This window comes from Pinus tabuliformis, chromosome 8 (assembly GCF_031772625.1).
Source record: "Pinus tabuliformis cultivar Carrire ecotype Pingquan chromosome 8, CPIR1, whole genome shotgun sequence".
Taxonomy (NCBI): domain Eukaryota; kingdom Viridiplantae; phylum Streptophyta; class Pinopsida; order Pinales; family Pinaceae; genus Pinus; species Pinus tabuliformis.
The window spans coordinates 1187924873-1187941484 of record NC_142294.1 but is presented as its reverse complement, the minus strand read 5'-3'; the positions used below and the strand labels follow the sequence as shown (position 1 = coordinate 1187941484).

Genomic DNA, 16612 nt, shown 5'->3' with positions numbered 1-16612 from the left:
TATTAAAAAACAAACTTGACTCCCTTAATTTTACCGTATAAAATTTAACAAAAACAAATTTTCCCACAATAAAATATTCAACACCATTTCCAACATTCCTCCCTTTTATCAACTATTCACACAACACATAGCATGTGAGAAGTCATCCATGGTGTTACTTCATAAACCAAATACCACCCTATGAGGAAGGCACCATTATCATAATTGGGGTGTGTTATCAACTATTCACACAACACAGAGCATGTGAGAAGTCATCCATGGTGCTACTTCATAAACCAAATACCACCCCTATAAGAAAGACACCATTATCATAATTGGGATGTGTTATCAAGCATGTAAGAAGTCATCCATGGTGTTCCTTCATAAACCAAATACCACCCCTATGAGGAAGACACCATTATCATAATTGGGGTGTGAAAGAGTTGGATATTGGAGGTGTCTACATACAAAGGCAACCTTGCTATCATTTATGGTTAATAATACACACCCTTATTTTAGAGCAACACATATTCAATTTTTTGATTTTGTGTTGGCTGATGGTTTTGGTTTTTTTTTTTAAATGTGTCATTCACTATCTCCCACACTAACAACATTTTCCACTTATTTCCCCACAAAAGTTTGGTATTCTAAAATTATAATCGATGCCATTGTAAATTTATCAATATTCTTGATTCAAATGCTACATGTGCTACTTCATAGTTCGTTGTTGGATTGGGTTCTTAACCATGAATCGTGAAAGAAAGATTGGATAAGTCATTCTCATCCTTTCATATGCTAGAGCAACAACACCTAGAAACTATTCATCCCAATACATATTTATAAAGGCCAGTGCCTGGACAAGCACGAATAAGAAGCACATGAGAAAACTTGAGCGAGAACAATTGGAAAATCCCTCCAACGAATTCCCAATCGCCCAACCTAGTTTACTTCTTATATATGTCGGTGTTTTATCAAATCCCTAAAAACTTACCAGGAATTTAGGTCAACCTTGGTAGGCCAATACAAAAAGAGCAACCGCACTTTCAAAATATGGTATATAATCAATATGAAAGCAAGTAATCTCATTAGTGTTTAAATTTCTGGAAACCCGTGATGTAAAATTTTAATATTTGGAATCCATTTGTAAATAACCCCACCCATATTTTATAATGAAATAAAATCTTATAAGCTTTTATATATAAATATATATATTTTAAAGACAGAAGATTTTGTAATTGGTTAGGATTATTGGAATGAAATTTAAATTTAGTTTCCCTTTATTATAGCTTTTAAATTGTTTAGTATTAATAATTTTGAAGACAATGCTTCTCATGCAACTTATGATTCAGCCAGACGTAGAAATTTTCAAAGATGTACCCCTCACCATCTATATAAAAAAGATTCCAATATGTTAATAAAAAACAAAGATGGATGTGATAATGTCATGCCACACAAAATAATTAGTGAAAGATATTTTAGTGACTCAAAGATGCACCCGTGACACATCCATATAAAAAAATTCCAATATATTAATAAAAAACAACTATGTTTGAATTTTATCACAAAACGTGTCTGGGTTGTCTGGGAACGAAAGATGGATGTGATAATGTCATGCCCCACACACAAAATAATTAGTGAAAGATCTTTTAGTGACTCTTGGATATGAAGGACATATATAAAAGAGTTTTAAATCAAATTGACATGAGTGGGGTTTTCGACCTTTGTTAAAATATTTATGTTTGGAGTGGGGTTTTCGACCTTTGTTAAAATATTTATGTTTGAAATATTTACGGTGGCGTGGAATTTGATCATACTTAGATTAAGAAAAAGTCGAATAATATTATAATATTGTGGGGAGTTATAATAATAACTTATTTTTAAAATTTTAGTCAACAATGGAGGGATGAGGGATTTTTTTAATTGTATTATAAAAATCCACTTGAATTCAAATTTATAACTTTTCGTTTTAAACCATTAAACTTCTTAATATTATAATATTCATTTATATATTAAAAATAAAAGTTTAATATTATATATATCCAATTATATATTTAAAATAAAAAATTATTTTTGTCCAGCAATTTGACAATTCTTTATCATTTCACGACTTACTTACCATCTTATAGTGCTGCTTTTTCCACGCAGCGACGCCAGCTGGAAACTTTACTCTTATATAGTGGAAATGCTTTTTCCATATAACGACGCTTTTTATCTAATGGTTTTGAAATAATGGCGCATTACTGTAAACTAACAGAGTTATGGACATTTTATCTTGGAAATTATGGGGTATAGGCTGTTTTAAATGCAATCTGCCACTGGGGTTTGTGACTCTATGCTTGCTCCTTGCTCTGGCCTCCTCTCAGTTCAGCGGCATACCAGAACCCACGCCGTGCCTATGGAGTCGTCGCCGTCTTCCTTATCCGTTGTACTTGAGGTTCCCGGTATGGTGAGAGTCTACGAAGACGGAACAGTTAAACGCTTGGTCGACCGCGGTACGGTTCCCCCTTCTTCACAGATCGTTGATGAATTCGAGGATGGAGTAGCATCCAAGGACGTGGTGATCAATCCTGAAACAGGCGTCTTCGTTCGTCTCTACCTCCCCCGGCTCGAGGTTACGGATGAAAAAGTGCCCGTGCTTGTTTATGTTCACGGAGGGGGTTTCTGCATCGAATCCGCTGCATCTCCATTTTTTCACACCTATCTTAATAAAGTGGCTAAAGAGACCAAGGTGATTTGCGTATCCGTGGATTACCGAAGAACGCCGGAGCATCGCCTCCCTGCGGCTTATGACGATTGTTTCGATGTGCTCGAATGGCTCGCCCGCCAAGCGGAGGCAGCAGAGGGGGAACCCATCGATCCGTGGCTCGCTTGCCACGCAGATTTCAGTAACGTGTTCGTAGCAGGTGACAGCGTTGGAGGTAATATCGTGCACCAGCTGGGCATTCGTGCCAGTACAAGGAATTGGGGTAACCTGTGTTTACAAGGGGCCATTCCGGTTCACCCAGGCTTCGGCGGAGAAGAACGAATTGGCTGCGAATTAGGGTCAGAGGCGGCGGTGGAGGATCTTTATAAGAGGAACGAGATAGTATGGAGCATCGCCCTCCCCGCAGGGGCGGACAAAGACCATCCTTTTTGCAACCCAGTTGGACCGCGTTCTCCGGCTCTGTCGACTTTGGTGTATGGACGAATGCTTGTATTCGTGGCAGAGAAGGATCTTCTGAGAGATCGAGGTATTCGGTATTACGAAGCGCTAAAGAAGGCAGGCAAAGATGCCGATTTGTTTATGACAGAAGGCGAAGGCCACGTGTTTCATCTCTTCAATCCAAACTCTGAGAATGCGCCCCCCATGTTGAAACGCATATCCGACTTCATTCACTGTAAAAGCCCTAAATAGAATATTTTCATGTGAACGTCAAAGTACAACATCTGTAGTAAAGCTGTTAGTCTCCTTGATTCTCCTCTATCCACTCATCTTCGTTGTGGTCTCCGTTGAGTATTAATAAATAAATGCTCATCCTTTAAGGGATCACAGCTTTTTTTGAATATTGATGTCGTTTTGAAATAGATGTTGTTGTGAGGTGCATTTATATGGGAACGAATACAGATGATAAATAGAAAAGGAAGATGTGAACAGAAAAACTTATATCTATGACCTGGAATCAGGATTCGCAACAATGGTCTCAAATCCACCACTCACAAACACGTATATGACCACCATTAATACCTGTGTACCATACCTCTCGACTGTCAACCTTTGAGTTAATCCCTTGTAGCGTAATTCGATTCTTCCTCACACTTAAATGATTCTGGTATATCTAAATGAATGAATGAGAGAGAAATTGATTTAATTTTGGAAATTTCATTAACATAGCTCGATTTCTGTAAAGTGAATTAAAGTGTTTTTCTATGTGTCTAGTTGTTTTCTTGTAATAAGACCATTGTTTTCTTGTAATAAGACCATCTGCATAGATGTCCATCATTCCACAGAAATCGAAATCGAGATCGAGAGAAAGGATCCTGGGCCTATCATGGATCCACGTTCCATGGACATGATTTTACCTCTGAGTTAGTAACGATTGGCACCACGCCTACATGGGCAATTTCTTCCGCCTTCTGACTCCTGGCCAATGTGTTTAATGACTAGGCTTCTCATGCATATGAATCTTTAGGTTGAGTTCCATTTCTGACCCTGATTTCTTTCTTGACAGACACAATTCATCATTAAAAGACAACTTGGAGCAGAAGGTGCAGTATAAAAAAAATCCGAATCAAATGTGAAGTAAAAAAAAAATTCTGGAAAGTGAGAACAACAATGCGAATTGGCTATGGGATGTTACACCATACTGATTCCCGAATTCTTTTCAGAGGGTGCGGAAATGTCGATAAGGTTCTAGGAATGGAGATTTAAGAAGACTGTGCCGGGTGGAGTTGGCCGTACTAATTGCTTTCAAAAGATGAAGAAATCTCGACAATGTTATGTTCAATTGATGGAAATTGAAAAATATTGTGCCTCCTCCACACAATATTATGTGCAGATGGCTATGCTACTAGTAATCAACAAAACCCAATTGACTGCGACGAAGTCATAACTTCCATTCGCAATCCCTCAACCTGTCATTGATCCTCTGCCTCCTGCCAATCTCACTGCTGGATCTGGGCGATGACATCTTAGAAGATGCCAACCGTGGCCACTGGGAGCGTTTTTCTGGACAAACAATTCCTCATAGCCTGCGGTCCTTTTTGTTGTGAATCCATCTGTCAGAGTTATGTGGGCGGTGGCCACTAGGAGCCGTAAAGTGGGTCACATTGAAGATGAGAGTGGGGTCTCAGATTCGATTTGGATATGGACGGACTCCCTCCAATCAATCTGAGCTTTCTGAATCTATTGAACTTGAAAGCCAAGGGAGGGATGCATCCTCCATCATATCATTTGGCTTGGCTCTGGTAAATTTATTTTCCAACTCTTTGTATTCGATCACTCTGAATATAGGTTACAGATAATTATTTCATTGATATATTCTGTCCGTTTTTTAGCGCTTATTTTCTACTTTTAAAATCGAATTGCAATGGTTTTTTGGTTTTATTTTCTTCGTTTTTAAAATTAAATCTCAAATCCTTTGCATCCATGGTTTCCTCCAGAGAAACAGGGCCTCCCAATCTTGCTGTTAGGCCATCTCATCTCATCTCCATGATAGAAGATTCCAACAGTGGTCGAAAATGCCATTGGGAGGGTTTTTCTGGAGAAGAAATTTCTCAGAGCCTGTGGATTCATCTAAGAGAAGTAATGATCTAGGTGGATGTTGGTGGCCACCCACCTATCCCATTTGGACCCCCACAACTGTCTCTTTCAGTTTTTCATTTTCCTTAATTATAGCACAGTTTACTATTTTTAGCAGTTTTTCGGGTCCTAAACTTCCGGAGCCGTTTTGAGGCCCTAAACGACGTTTTTTTTTGGGAAATCCTCCGCCAACGATTTTCATGATAAAAATCGTCTTTTCCGTCGTAGTCCTCGGAGAGATTTTTCCAACAGGCTATCATGCGCGTCAAACGGAGATAATACGACTAATTCGCGACCCCGGGAAGTTGGCTGTCCAACTCACCCCAAAACGGGGCCCACAATTTGGCGTTTAATCTTCTAGGGTTAGGTTTTGGAATGTGAAGGGTTTTCCATTGTTTCTCAATAATAAATAGGCCTTCGAGCCTCATTGTAAAGACAGTTCGAAACAGTTTAGAGGCATGTAGCCGGCACATCTCTTCTCAGAGATAAGCTACCATCGCCCTAGCTGGGTTATTTCTATTTGTAAGCATATTTCAATATTCTCCATTAATGAAATGAAGTATTATTTCCGCTGCATCTCTGTTTTTGTGGTTATCGCATCTCTGTATTTATGGTTATCTCTGTAATCTATTACGTTCCTGCTTAAATCCGGATCAGTGCTATCAGAGCGATCTGCTTTTTCTCTGTTTTTCTTTGCATGTCCCCAACGAGGTCGGGATATAAGGAGTTAGGGCTTGAATTGGTCGAACCTTTGCAAGACCAGCCTCGCAAATCTCGACGACCTCCCATGGCGGATGAAAAGAAAGACAAAGGGGCAGGAGATCCTATCAGAATCTTGCTCGAAGAAGCCCTCGAGCGGCAAAGGAACGCGATGATGGATAGCTTTGCGCAGATCCTTCAGCGGCTACCCAGAGGCGACGCATCGGCTTCCAACAGCTACTCTGGAAACGCCACACCGTTTAAGGTACAAGTTAATTTTGAAATCCCCATCTTTGAGGGTCAAATAGACGCAGATGTCGTAGATAAATGGTTAAATCTGCTAGATGGGTATTTTTCTGTTCATGAATTTTCAAGTCGGGAAAAGATTGTTTTTGCTCTTCTCAAAGCAGCCCCCCACGTCAAGGACTGGTGGGAAACCTACTGCGAACAGAAGGATGAAAGTACAGGCTCACTGTTTTCAGCCGCACCCACTTGGAATGACTTCCGGGATGCCATCAAGGAGCAGTACTACCCTGTCAAAAGCTATGAGGACAAATACATCAAATGGACCACACTGCGGCAGGGACGAGACCAAGATGTGCTGGAGTTCACAAACATTTTCCATACCCTTCGCACACAATTGGGTATCAAAGATTCTGAGCTGCATCTGGTACTCAAATACCGCGGCTACCTACACAGATACATCCAGGAAGAGATGGAGTTCTTGAACATCTCCTCACTCGGCACAGCATACCGATACGCTGTCAAAATCGAGCAAAAGTTCAAACAGAAGAAGCGAGACTTTGGATCTGCAAATCCAAAGCCCAAAGGACAAAGCCAAGGCGGGGTGACCCAAGACAACCCGTCGAAGCCGCAAGAAAAGAACAACACCATGAAGCCGAAGAAGGACACAGGAAAGTGGTGTGAGTTCCACAAGAGTCCCACTCATAACACAAGTGAGTGTCGGACCAAGCAGTCGCTGGTGGCTGAGTTGAAGGCTTCTGAATCAGATGCATGTTCCGACTCTGAGTCAGAACCCGACAAGGGGAATGACAAAGGGAAGCAGATCATTGATGCAGATCCCAGCGCCACTGTTGCTACTGCCAAGATCCAGAAAAATGAGCCCGAAGATCCAGAGGAGGGGGAACGTCTTTTCCACTCACAGATGTGGGTGAAGGGTTCGCCGCTGCAATTCATTGTCGACAGTGGCAGCCAAAAGAACCTCGTTTCAGCAGAGGTCGTGAAGCGGTTGGGCCTACCAACTACGCCACACCCACAACCGTACAGTATCGCTTGGCTTCACGAAGGACGAGATCTCAAAGTTCGCCAGCAGTGCCGCCTTCCCTACAGCATCAAGCCCGTCACAGACGAGGTATTGTGTGATGTTACACCTCTGGATGTTTGTGATGTACTATTAGGCCAGCCATACTTGTGGAGGCGACATGCTGTGTATGAGTCAAGGCCTTGCGCTGTCATCATTTCTTTGGATAATTCATTATACAGGATACCAGAGGTAGCCCCACCTACCGCCACCTCTTTGATCACTGCTAAGAAAGGCAACAAGCTCATCTCATAGACTAGGAAATTTATTTCCTGTCTGGTTCGCTCCCAAAGTAAGGGGAAGATCGTTGCTACATCCATGACCCCCGCAAAGGGTTCCTCCACGCAGCAGCAGCAACATAGGGATACAGTCATGACAAAACACAGGAACAACTTCTCCTTACCCAGAGGGGTACCACACAAGTTTCAGGTGGGCAAAAAAGTTTGGTTACATCTGCAGAGAGAACGCCTTACCAGAACCCATTAGAAACTCAGACCACTTCGACATGGTCCTTACACCAGTAATAAGGCTACGGGAAACAATGCTTTGAAACACAACATTCCTCCATCCCTTCGCTTGCACCGAGTGTTCAATGTGGACCGTCGCCGACCATGCTCCTCACCATTTCTGGACACATCAGAGATTGCAGAACAGCTCACCAGAGACCCCGCTCAGCAGAAGCTTCCTCATCTCAGGGAGGAACTCAACGCAATGGGGACCATTGCTTCCTAAGGGGGGAGGAATGATCCAGGTGGATGTTGGTGGCCACCCACCTATCCCATTTGGACCCCCACAACTGTCTCTTTCAGTTTTTCAGTTTCCTTAATTATAGCACAATTTACTATTTTTAGCAGTTTTTCGGGTCCTAAACTTCCGGAGCCGTTTTGAGGCCCTAAACGACGTTTTTTTTTGGGAAATCCTCCGCCATCGATTTTTCTGATAAAAATCGTCTTTTTGTCGTAGTCCTCGGAGAGATCTTTCCAACGGGCTATCATGCGCGTCAAACAGAGATAATACGACTAATTCGCGACCCCGGGAAGTTGGCTGTCCAACTCACCCCAAAACGGGGCCCACAATTTGGCGTTTAATCTTCTAGGGTTAGGTTTTGGAATGTGAAGGGTTTTCCATTGTTTCTCAATAATAAATAGGCCTTCGAGCCTCATTGTAAAGACAGTTCGAAACAGTTCAGAGGCATGTAGCCGACACATCTCTTCTCAGAGATAAGCTACCATAGCCCTAGCTGGGTTATTTCTATTTGTAAGCATATTTCAATATTCTCCATTAATGAAATGAAGTATTATTTCCGCTGCATCTCTTTTTTTGTGGTTATCGCATCTCTGTATTTATGGTTATCTCTGTAATCTATTACATTCCTGCTTAAATCCGGATCAGTGGTATCAGAGCGGTCTGCTTTTTCTCTGTTTTTCTTTGCATGTCCCCAACGAGGTCGGGATATAAGGAGTTAGGGCTTGAATTGGTCGAACCTTTGCAAGACCAGCCTCGCAAATCTCGATGACCTCCCATGGCGGATGAGAAGAAAGACGAGGGGGCAGGAGATCCTATCAGAATCTTGCTCGAAGAAGCCCTCGAGCGGCAAAGGAACGCGATGATGGATAGCTTCGCGCAGATCCTTCAGCGGCTACCCAGAGGCGACGCATCGGCTTCCAACAGCTACTCTGGAAACGCCACACCTGTTTAAGGTACAAGTTAATTTTGAAATCCCCATCTTTGAGGGTCAAATAGACGCAGATGTCGTAGATAAATGGTTAAATCTGCTAGATGGGTATTTTTCTGTTCATGAATTTTCAAGTCGGGAAAAGATTGTTTTTGCTCTTCTCAAAGCAGCCCCCCACGTCAAGGACTGGTGGGAAACCTACTGCGAACAGAAGGATGAAAGTACAGGCTCACTGTTTTCAGCCGCACCCACTTGGAATGACTTCCGGGATGCCATCAAGGAGCAGTACTACCCTGTCAAAAGCTATGAGGACAAATACATCAAATGGACCACACTGCGGCAGGGACGAGACCAAGATGTGCTAGAGTTCACAAACATTTTCCATACCCTTCGCACACAATTGGGTATCAAAGATTCTGAGCTGCATCTGGTACTCAAATACCGCGGCTGCCTACACAGATACATCCAGGAAGAGATGGAGTTCTTGAACATCTCCTCACTCGGCACAGCATACCGATACGCTGTCAAAATCGAGCAAAAGTTCAAACAGAAGAAGCGAGACTTTGGATCTGCAAATCCAAAGCCCAAAGGACAAAGCCAAGGCGGGGTGACCCAAAACAGCCCGTCGAAGCCGCAAGAAAAGAACAACACCATGAAGCCGAAGAAGGACACAGGAAAGTGGTGTGAGTTCCACAAGGTCCCACTCATAACACAAGTGAGTGTCGGACCAAGCAGTCGCTGGTGGCTGAGTTGAAGGCTTCTGAATCAGATGCATGTTCCGACTCTGAGTCAGAACCCGATAAGGGGAATGACAAAGGGAAGCAAATCATTGATGCGGATCCCAGCGCCACTGTTGCTACTGCCAAGATCCAGAAAAATGAGCCCGAAGATCCAGAGGAGGGGGAACGTCTTTTCCACTCACAGATGTGGGTGAAGGGTTCGCCGCTGCAATTCATTGTCGACAGTGGCAGCCAAAAGAACCTCGTTTCAGCAGAGGTCGTGAAGCGGTTGGGCCTACCAACTACGCCACACCCACAACCGTATAGTATCACTTGGCTTCACGAAGGACGAGATCTCAAAGTTCGCCAGCAGTGCCGCCTTCCCTACAGCATCAAGCCCTTCACAGACGAGGTATTGTGTGATGTTACACCTCTGGATGTTTGTGATGTACTATTAGGCCAACCATACTTGTGGAGGCGACATGCTGTGTATGAGTCAAGGCCTCGCGCTGTCATCATTTCTTTGGATAATTCATTATACAGGATACCAGAGGTAGCCCCACCTACCGCCACCTCTTTGATCACTGCTAAGAAAGGCAACAAGCTCATCTCACAGACTAGGAAATTTATTTCCTGTCTGGTTCGCTCCCAAAGTAAGGGGAAGATCGTTGCTACATCCATGACCCCCGCAAAGGGTTCCTCCACGCAGCAGCAGCAACATAGGGATACAGTCATGACAGAACACAGGAACAACTTCTCCTTACCCAGAGGGGTACCACACAAGTTTCAGGTGGGCGAAAAAGTTTGGTTACATCTGCAGAGAGAACGCCTTACCAGAACCCATTAGAAACTCAGACCACTTCGACATGGTCCTTACACCAGTAATAAGGCTACGGGAAACAATGCTTTGAAACACAACATTCCTCCATCCCTTCGCTTGCACCGAGTATTCAATGTGGACCGTCGCCGACCATGCTCCTCACCATTTCTGGACACATCAGAGATTGCAGAAAAGCTCACCAGAGAACCCGCTCAGCAGAAGCTTCCTCATCTCAGGGAGGAACTCAACGCAATGGGGACCATTGCTTCCTAAGGGGGGAGGAATGATCCAGGTGGATGTTGGTGGCCACCCACCTATCCCATTTGGACCCCCACAACTGTCTCTTTCAGTTTTTCAGTTTCCTTAATTATAGCACAGTTTACTATTTTTAGCAGTTTTTCGGGTCCTAAACTTCCGGAGCCGTTTTGAGGCCCTAAACGACGTTTTTTTTTGAAAAATCCTCCGCCAACGATTTTTATGACAAAAATCGTCTTTTCCGTCATAGTTCTCGAAGATATCTTTCCGACGGGCTATCATGCGCGTCAAACGGAGATAATACGACTAATTCGCGACCCCGGGAAGTTGGTTGTCCAACTCACCCCAAAACGGGGCCCACAATTTGGCGTTTAATCTTCTAGGGTTAGGTTTTGGAATGTGAAGGGTTTTCCATTGTTTCTCAATAATAAATAGGCCTTCGAGCCTCATTGTAAAGACAGTTCGAAACAGTTCAGAGGCATGTAGCTGACACATCTCTTCTCAGAGATAAGCTACCATCGCCCTAGCTGGGTTATTTCTATTTGTAAGCATATTTCAATATTCTCCATTAATGAAATGAAGTATTATTTCCGTTGCATCTCTGTTTTTGTGGTTATCGCATCTCTGTATTTATGGTTATCTCTGTAATCTATTACGTTCCTGCTTAAATCCGGATCAGTGGTATCAGAGCGGTCTGCTTTTTCTCTGTTTTTCTTTGCATGTCCCCAACGAGGTCGGGATATAAGGAGTTAGGGCTTGAATTGGTCGAACCTTTGCAAGACCAGCCTCGCAAATATCGACGACCTCCCATGGCGGATGAGAAGAAAGACGAGGGGGCAGGAGATCCTATCAGAATCTTGCTCGAAGAAGCCCTCGAGCGGCAAAGGAACGCGATGATGGATAGCTTCGCGCAGATCCTTCAGCGGCTACCCAGAGGCGACGCATCGGCTTCCAACAGCTACTCTGGAAACGCCACACCGTTTAAGGTACAAGTTAATTTTGAAATCCCCATCTTTGAGGGTCAAATAGACGCAGATGTCGTAGATAAATGGTTAAATCTGCTAGATGGGTATTTTTCCGTTCATGAATTTTCAAGTCGGGAAAAGATTGTTTTTGCTCTTCTCAAAGCAGCCCCCCACGTCAAGGACTGGTGGGAAACCTACTGCGAACAGAAGGATGAAAGTACAGGCTCACTGTTTTCAGCCGCACCCACTTGGAATGACTTCCGGGATGCCATCAAGGAGCAGTACTACCCTGTCAAAAGCTATGAGGAAAAATACATCAAATGGACCACACTGCGGCAGGGACGAGACCAAGATGTGCTGGAGTTCACAAACATTTTCCATACCCTTCGCACACAATTGGGTATCAAAGATTCTGAGCTGCATCTGGTACTCAAATACCGCGGCTACCTACACAGATACATCCAGGAAGAGATGGATTTCTTGAACATCTCCTCACTCGGCACAACATACCGATATGCTGTCAAAATAAGCAAAAGTTCAAACAGAAGAAGCGAGACTTTGGATCTGCAAATCCAAAGCCCAAAGGACAAAGCCAAGGTGGGGTGACCCAAGACAACCCGTCGAAGCCGCAAGAAAAGAACAACACCATGAAGCCGAAGAAGGACACAGGAAAGTGGTGTGAGTTCCACAAGAGTCCCACTCATAACACAAGTGAGTGTCGGACCAAGCAGTCGCTAGTGGCTGAGTTGAAGGCTTCTGAATCAGATGCATGTTCCGACTTTGAGTCAGAACCCGATAAGGGGAATGACAAAGGGAAGCAGATCATTGATGCGGATCCCAGCGCCACTGTTGCTACTGCCAAGATCCAGAAAAATGAGCCCGAAGATCCAGAGGAGGGGGAACGTCTTTTCCACTCACAGATGTGGGTGAAGGGTTCGCCGCTGCAATTCATTGTCGACAGTGGCAGCCAAAAGAACTTCATTTCAGCAGAGGTCGTGAAGCGGTTGGGCCTACCAACTACGCCACACCCACAACTGTATAGTATCGCTTGGCTTCACGAAGGACGAGATCTAAAAGTTCGCCAGCAGTGCCGCCTTCCCTACAGCATCAAGCCCTTCACAGACGAGGTATTGTGTGATGTTACACCTCTGGATGTTTGTGATGTACTATTAGGCCAGCCATACTTGTGGAGGCGACATGCTGTGTATGAGTCAAGGCCTCGCGCTGTCATCATTTCTTTGGATAATTCATTATACAGGATACCAGAGGTAGCCCCACCTACCGCCACCTCTTTGATCACTGCTAAGAAAGGCAGCAAGCTCATCTCACAGACTAGGAAATTTATTTCCTATCTGGTTCGCTCCCAAAGTAATGGGAAGATCGTTGCTACATCCATGACCCCCGCAAAGGGTTCCTCCACGCAGCAGCAGCAACATAGGGATACAGTAATGACAGAACACAGGAACAACTTCTCCTTACCCAGAGGGGTACCACACAAGTTTCAGGTGGGCGAAAAATTTTGGTTACATCTGCAGAGAGAACGCCTTACCAGAACCCATTAGAAACTCAGACCACTTCGACATGGTCCTTACACCAGTAATAAGGCTACGGGAAACAATGCTTTGAAAAACAACATTCCTCCATCCCTTCGCTTGCACCGAGTGTTCAATGTGGACCGTCGCCGACCATGCTCGTCACCATTTCTGGACACATCAGAGATTGTATTACAGCTCACCAGAGACCCCGCTCAGCAGAAGCTTCCTCATCTTAGGGAGGAACTCAACGCAATGGGGACCATTGCTTCCTAAGGGGGGAGGAATGATCCAGGAGGATGTTGGTGGCCACCCACCTATCCCATTTGGACCCCCACAACTGTCTCTTTCATTTTTTCAGTTTCCTTAATTATAGCACAGTTTACTATTTTTAGCAGTTTTTCGGGTCCTAAACTTCCGGAGCCATTTTGAGGCCCTAAACGACGTTTTTTTTTTGGGAAATCCTCCGCCAGCGATTTTTTTGATAAAAATTGTCTTTTTCGTCGTAGTCCTCGGAGAGATCTTTCCAACGGGCTATCATGCGCATCAAACGGAGATAATACGACTAATTCGCGACCCCGGGAAGTTGGCTGTCCAACTCACCCCAAAACGGGGCCCACAATTTGGCGTTTAATCTTCTAGGGTTAGGTTTTGGAATGTGAAGGGTTTTCCATTGTTTCTCAATAATAAATAGGCCTTCGAGCCTCATTTTAAAGACAGTTCGAAACAATTTAGAGGCATGTAGCCGACACATCTCTTCTCAGAGATAAGCTACAATCGCCCTAGCTGGGTTATTTCTATTTGTAAGCATATTTCAATATTCTCCATTAATGAAATGAAGTATTATTTCCACTGCATCTCTGTTTTTGTGGTTATCGCATCTCTGTATTTATGGTTATCTCTGTAATCTATTACGTTCCTGCTTAAATCCGGATCAAGTAAGCATTTCTTGACTTGCGGGGTCTTATAAAATCAATGTCCATTTTATGGTAAATGTGTTTGCCTATTTTGTTTACGCAAAATAATGTTCAAATTTCCATGCATTTCTTTATTTTCATGTATCACAGTTTATTCAAATAATTTATAATTTATAGTGATAGTTGTGATGATAAGGAATTTATGTATTGTTGTTGTATTTTCAATTTTTTTTAGTCGTGAGAAAAAACACCAATATTAAAATGACAGAAAAGGGGTTCAATAGAATGAAAGCAGCCACATGTATTAACATTATGTTCTGTGATACCTATCTCCTAATTGTTTTTGCTCTCTTTAACTCTTACAATTTTAATATATATATATATGGAGTTGATGCTATATTGTCAAACAACTTAACAAAAGGAAATCTACATCCTTCTCTGTTTGCATTAAACAGGCTTGTAAAACCAACATCGATCAAGGATAGTCTTTCCCATGCCACCAAACCCATGTAAGATTAATGTAACATAATTTTTTTACCCGTGCAATAAAATAATATTTGAATTGTTTAGTTATATTTGTGTTTGTATAATTATTGATTAATTTGAAATTATATAATAATGAAAAGAATATTGTTTTGAATTGAATTTTTTTTGTGAATTGAATTTTTTTATTTGTAACTCATTGTTTATAATGTGAAAGGATATCTATGTATTATTTTATTATATGTAATTATTTGTCATTTGGAAATTGGATGATATAAAATAATTTATTCATGAGTAGAATTGTTTTATTTTTATAAGATAAGTGAAATGGATGTGTTTGATTATTTAAATGTGAAAAGAGACTTAATTGTTTTTTTTCAACCACCCATAAATAGTGTTTTTTTATAATATGATATATTTGTTAGATGACATGACATCGATATTTATGTATAGAGATTGTTTTTTATTTGTAATGATATGTATATGTTGGTGTACTTTATGTGCTTTTTTAAATGAAAGTAGTTTTTGTCTGTTTATGTGATATGATGGTTGTGCTTTTGCTAATTAGATAATAGGATTGCATTGAAAGATAATATGATGTTGACATTTTTTGCACTTTTAATGTGTATATGTTTATGTATGTATTTATTTTATTTTTTGTTGGATGATATAGTGATCGGTTTTCTTAGATAATATCATGATTATTGATTTCTAATTGATAAAATGTTTTTGTTTGCTACATGATGTGGATTGTATTTGTTAAATGATATGATTACGATAACGATGATTATTTTTTTGATTGTTAAATGGCATGCTTTAGGTTGTTTGATGATATGATGGTGATAATGATAGCGAGAGAGATAATGAGAGTGTGGGGGCCGCGAGAGAGCAAGAGTGGAAGAGGGGTGGATGGAGAGAGGTAGAGGGGGTGGGGGAGAAGGAGGAGAGAGACAGAGAAATGAGGGAGGGAGAGAGAGAGAGAGCATAAGAGGGAGAGGGGGAGGGAGAGAAGGGGAGAGAGAGGGATAGGGGAAGAGAGTTAGAGAGAGAGATAGAGGGAGAGGGGGAGAGATCTAGAGAGAGAGAGAGAGAAGGAGGGAGGGTGAGAGAGAGGGGGATGGGAGAGGGAGACGAGAGGGAGGATAAGGAGAGGGAGAGGGAGAGGGAGAGAAGAAGATAGAGAGATATGTGGCTGTAGAGAGGGGAAGCGAGAGAAGGAAGGGGAGAGAGCAAGAGATGGGGAGGGGGAGAGGGAGCCAGAGAGAGAGGGAGGGGAGGACAGAGAGTGCGAGAGGGATAGGGGCAGAGATCCCTTAAGTGTTAGAATCGAATGTGTTGAACTGTTAGTAAATAAATGCATCGGTTGTTATTCTTCTCATTTGAAATTGAAACAGAGATACCGCTGGGTATCCTTGACGTTTGGTTACACACTGTTATTATAGTTATTGCAGACCATGTGTTAGGCATTCAATTTCACCTTTAATAGGGTATTACTTTGTTTTTTTTTAAATTGCAAATTTTTATAATTTAATATTAATAAATGAATTTTATTATTTTTATTAATATTTATATACAATAAGATTAATTCAACTCTTATTTTATAATGATACTATTATCGCAAAACCAAAATAGGATTAATTTAAGGCTTATTTTATATTATCGCAAAACCAAAAACTTCCTGCAAATATTTTAGCCAACATCCTTAATCAATAAGATTTTGACGTCTTTTTTTTTTTTTTTTTACTTTTGACTGAACTCTTATTTTTGTTATCTAAAATTAAATAGGTAAGAGCTTTGGTTCAGAGTATATAAAGTATAATGATTAAGAATTACACAAAACCAAAAACTTCTTGCAAATATTTTAGCCACCATCCTTAATCAATAAGATTTTGATGTCTTATTTTTTTTTTAAACTTTTGACGGAATTCTTATTTTTGTTATCTAAAATTAAATAGGTAAGAGCTTTGTT

At 42.0% G+C, this 16612-nt stretch overlaps 1 pseudogene; it reads left to right on the top strand.

The window, feature by feature from the left end:
- The first annotated feature begins 2194 nt into the window (after positions 1-2194).
- Positions 2195-3522, top strand: LOC149239602 (2-hydroxyisoflavanone dehydratase pseudogene; annotated as a pseudogene).
- Positions 3523-16612: the final 13090 nt, after the last annotated feature.